We start from the raw sequence: 6000 nt of genomic DNA on the forward strand, positions 1-6000 counted from the left end.
TTATTTCCTTTGCGTGCCTGTCACGGACTGTCAAAGTTACCAAACGGGTTTTTCTTCGGGTTTGGCTCCTTGCATACTGAGGGTGAGGCAGCTGTTTGGCTAACTAAGCTAACTAGCTAATGGCACCTGACTAAAGTTAGCGGTAACTTGGGGTGGCAGTAGCTCAGTCCGTAGGGAGTTGAGTTGGGAACCGGAGGGTTACTGGTTCAACTCCCCGTATGGACCAAAAACCACAGAGTGTGGACTGGTGGCTGGAGAGATGCCACTTTACCCCCTGGGCACTGCCAGGTGCTCTTGAGCAATGCACTGTCCCCCCCCCCCCAACTGCTCAGGGCGCTGCTTCATCTGGCAGCCCACTCACTCTGACATCTCTTCATTAGCGCATGTATAGGACCTGAGCATATGTGTGTGTGTAGTTCAGGCCTGTGTGTGATTACTAACAAAGTGTGTGCGCAGAGTGTAAATTGTAATTTCCCCACTGGGGATTATTAAATTAACTTTAGCAACAAGTAGCCTAAAGCCTAAATTATCTGTCAAAAAATCCTTGAATCACCTCAGTGCTGTATTCACTGTTGTCAAACTGGTCTTATAACTTCTCATGTCTTAATGACAAGTCCACATGGTTCCACTTTACTTGAGGTCAATGACAAATATTTATGACTGCCCAAAGTAAAACTAACCCCTGATGAAAATGCAATGTGATGTTAACACATAAAGCTAAGTAGTTTCTTTAAGTTTGATAATTAGGCCTGCTATGACGTATTTATGAGAGGTTATACTGGCTGGCTTAATGTAAAGTGTCATAACACAAACATATCAAAAAAAACTAACTTGCATTAAAATGGCTACATTTTACCGAATGACAACATTCATAAACATTCAGACTCCTTCATGTTCATGACCAGTGTCATGTCATGGTTATGACAGTGTCATATCAACCTCATGCAAACCTCTTTACCTGTTACCTACGTAGGTAAAGAAGAGCAAACTATTAGGTTGAATAAATGCAAGGTACACAATACAGCACAACACAGTAAAACAGAAGAGATTTCCGCTGATACAATATTGTGTAATCGCCTTGAGGATATGAAACAAATTTCTCTTTACAGTCACTCATTTTGCCAAGGGCATCAGTGATGGAATATGAATGCAATCCCAGCACACTCATGCATCTTAAAGTATAGACCTACTTTCATGCAGTAACAGTGGGCTACATTTCATTACTAACAGATAACTATGGTCAAATTTTGTAACCCACCTGCAATTTAAAAAGATCTACTCTTTAACAAATGATGGGGAAATGCTTTAAAACCTTTATTTTGCTATGGATGGGCTGCTCTGCAGCTACGTCGATGGAAGTCTTGATGAAAAAAGTGAATAAGCAGCAACACTTACTTCAAATATAAAAAGTGTTTTCCAATCTCTTTAATATGAGGCAGGTTAATCCCAAACATGACCCACAAATTGACTGTTAAATTGATTCATGGGTTTAATAAATACACACATTTCAATGTAGGCTATATCTGTCATACAGCGGCTGAGTAAAGAACTGACTTCTGCTGAAGTTAACTCTACTTCTGCTTGGGTCACTTGATCTTGAGCGCTGCATTTATTTTTGATATAAATACTATGTGAAAGGAAATTATTTCCGCATCCCTTTGCTGGTAATTAGTTAGTAATTAGTTGCCCTTTAAGGGCATGTTGCCTATTTATCTCTCTGTTTATGTATCCCTTTTTTCTATCAGTTGAAATATTGTTTGCTTTAACCATTTTTGGAAAGTGCTTCATGTACAACAACATGTAACACACAAACCCCAAAACACTAGGCTCACACGCATATATATATATACATATATATACACACGCACACACACACACACACACACACACACACACACACACACACACACACACCACACAGACTGTAGAGATCTACAACGACTACTAAATACTAAATAATCATAATAACCATCACACAACATGTGCTCTGTTAACAGAAGAAGCCTTCAAATTGAACACTAGCAATTAAAATCTCTCAAATTTAAAAAAAAACAAAAAGTTTATACAGAGTCAATTCTGAACCAATCAGCTGTTAGATCAGCTAAGAGCGACGCGTTTCCCATCATTCCCTGGGGCTTTTAGTTTACGGAGAGCCACTGCAGCGCCTGGTTCTAAAAACTGTGGCCGCCTTGGATCAAGTGGGACACAAATCTAACCGGCATGCACCAGGCGGTGTTCGCCAGTGATCGATTCAGCCTAATGTTTGTTAGAGTTTGGTCAATTTCCAGTTTCATCGGTGTGCTGGACGAGGGTAAACCGGTTTGATTTTATGCTAACCGGTTAAACTGGCATTTGTCAATGTGACACCTTCTGGCAAATTACAGTTTTTCTCCATTGGTTTGGCTCATTTCTTGAAACAGAAATTACATTCTCAAAACTCTAAGATCATTTGGCAAAACGTTCTTACAGTTTAGCACAACACTATAGCTCACTTGCAAAAGCTCACACCTCTCCCAAAACAGTTCACTCATGCTTCAAAACTAAATTCATTTCTCATATAAAGAGTCAGTGCCACCAAAATGGCAAAGATCCTTCTCAATTGCTTCGCTCATTTCTCCAAACAGACCGGACGTTCTCCACACTCTTGGTGCTTTTGCCAAAATAACGTGGATGGTTCGGCACAACACCGTGGTTCACCTGCAAAAGCTCCTACCTCTCCCAAAACAGTTCTCTCATGTGTCAAAACTAAATTTCCTTCTCATGTAACCAGTCAGTGCCCCCAAAATGCTTTGTCCCTTTAGCATTATGTAAGCACTGCAAGTCAGAATGTTTAGATATGTTGTCCCTATGGCAGAGGACATGGAAATATCCCTCATATCCACCTTTCAGTCTTAGCCCAGTCCTTCAGTAACAACGGGGACAACCCGACAATGCGTGAGCTTAGAATTGTAAGGTTCTATCTCCGTTTAGGGTACTTCTGAGATATTGAGCATCAAAGTTTTTACATCCCAGCTGACAAAACCGTCATGTAGTATAATCTTCTATTATAGCCTTATCTATTACATGTAATCTTTTTATTTTTATTGTTTTTTACAAAAATAACACCACACAGGCATTCCTGTAATAAACACCTAATGGATCAGATTGTGTCAAAAACTCAATGTCGACCAGAAGTGGAGATATAACCTTATAATTCTAAGCTCACGAATGGTTACTGTACTGTTTATTTGTGCTTACACAATACAATTGTGTATAAAACTGAAAAAAGAAATAGGATTTCACAAAAATATATACTGTAATACAGAATTTTATTATCATTCACACACATACTGTAAAGTAACTTCTATACATCAGAGTAAAAAGAAAATGTATACAGCATAACACTGTAATATAAACACACAAATAAAAAATCTATGAAAATTATATACAGCCTACAGCGCCCTCACCCTCCCTCTCCTGACCTATTCCACCACCACGCACCCTTCCTCCTCCTCCTCCTCTTCCTCCTCTTCCTCCTCGTCCTCCTCTACCTCCTCCTACTCGAGCAGGCAGTTGCTCTTGTTCATTTACCTGGCCAGGGGCCTCCATGTTCAGAAATTGTGCTGGTCTTACATTGTCAAGATCTTTCTATACATGTTTGGGAGCATTCACAGTCCTGGACAGCACCTGTCATGTAACTAAACATACTGTTTGATTGGTCATCTGAGATGTGTGAAACTCCTCCTTCGTTAGTAAAGTTCTACTTTCACCTGACTGTCAATTGCTGTGAAAAAAAAAAAATGTATCAAATGTTCCAAGGGATTCATATGTGGTATTCATGGTATTATGTTCTTGACTCATTTTGACAATTGAACAGACTATTGTGCATGTAATGGCTTATACAATGAAATGATGCTGACAAGTTTTGGAGGGAACAACCATTAGACCGAGAATCAACAATCAGTTTAGATCAGCAAGATCTATTCACTTGGAAATTGTGCTAAATGTAGAATACCTGTACTTAATCATTTGAAAGATGTACTGAGACATTGAGGCATGTACTTAGGCATTTGCAATTTGATGAAATGAATGAGAAATTCAATTCTGTTGTGAACAATTGCCAAGTAGTTTGGAGGTTTGTCCATGTTGTTTTGAGAATGTAATTTCTGTTTCAAGAAATGAGCCAAACCAATGGAGAAAAACTGTAAAAATTAGCCTAAATAAGCTACCTGTGCCACCGTCACGGCGCTAAAATCTTGTATTGCAGTGTTGGGCAGTAGCGTAACTCCTTCTCAATAGCGTTGCAATTTCTGGTAGCTCAGCTCTTTTTGACCAAATAGTGTGGAAGCATCCACAAGCTAAATATATAACATACATACACAACATATATTATATTATTATATATATTATACACACATATACATATACACACACATGTATATTATATATATATAATATATATATATAATATATATATTATAATATATATATATATTATGGCATGCCGTTTAGGAAATAAATATTATATATGAAGTTTATCCATCTGAATATATGAATGAAAGTCTAATATATGGATGACGTTGATATTGGAATGAAAGTCTGAATAATGGAATGAACTCTGATATATGGAATGAAGTCTGAATATATGGAATGAAGTCTGAATATATGAATGAAAGTCTGAATATATGAATGAAGTCTGAATATATGAGAAGTCTGAATATATGGAATGAACGTCTGAATATGGAATGAAAGTCTGAATATATGGAATGAGTCGAATAGAATAAGTCTGAATATTGGAATGAAGTCTGAATATAATGGATGAAGTCTGATATATGGAATGAAAGTTGGAATAATTGACAGAAATGTCACCAAAGGTACCTTCTGAATTCATGGATTTACAAAATGGCATCGGCTGAAATAGTCCAATACTTTGTTGAACTGCAGGTTTTTTTTGCAACAACTGGTCATACTCCAAACGACACAAACAGTTTGGAAATTAGATAGCGTCACCTTGAGGATCATATTTCCATTATTGCGACATTCTTAGTGCTTATAAGCAATCCTGTTCAACAAAACGTTGCCGAAAGAACATTATGCATCATTCTTGAAGGAATTTATGAGTCTCTTTGGGAGATGTCGGCAGAAGTAACACTTCAACTGGAAGCTAATGGTGTGGGCACTGGATACGGTTACCAGTATTTTGGCCCGTACATGCATTTGCCAGAGTGTTAATAATCTCTTCATTGCTCAAAATAGCTGACACTAGATTCCTAGCCGATTCACTCATAGCGTCCACATTTGTTACATCCTGATTAATCAGCCACAACACAAGATGGCGCCAGCGCCGTAATGACGTCAGCTTTCATTCCATATATTCAGACTTTCATTCCATATATTCAGACTTCATTCCATATATTCAGACTTTCATTCAATATCAGACTTTATTCCATATATCCGATTTCATTCCATAATTCAGACTTCATTCCATATATCGATTTCATTCCAATATTCAGACTTCATTCATATATTCAGACTTCAATTCCATATATTCAGACTTCCATTCCATATATTCAGACTTATTCCATTATTCAGACTCCATTCAATATATTCAGACTTCACTCCATATATTCAGATGGATAAACTTCATATATATATATTATTTCCTAAACGGCATGCCATAATATTATATATATATATATATATATATATATAGATAATCATAATAATATATATATATATATATATATATATATATATGTGTATATGTATATGCCAACAATGAACCCTGCCAACATGGACACATTTTGTATTTCAAGCCGAGGAAATTGAGTTGAAAAAGACAAGGCAAAGTGTAAACACCTAAACAAAGAGGTTATTATGAACATTACAGAAGGTAAAAAGTCCTGGCTCAGAGGATTATTACCGCTGTTGTTACACCACTCAGACGGAGACGCTGATAGTAGTGTATAAACGTTCAGTTTATTCCTTCACAGTAGGATTGTTCACACAGCGAGTTCGAGT

Source organism: Etheostoma spectabile, chromosome 13, assembly GCF_008692095.1.
Source record: "Etheostoma spectabile isolate EspeVRDwgs_2016 chromosome 13, UIUC_Espe_1.0, whole genome shotgun sequence".
NCBI lineage: Eukaryota > Metazoa > Chordata > Actinopteri > Perciformes > Percidae > Etheostoma > Etheostoma spectabile.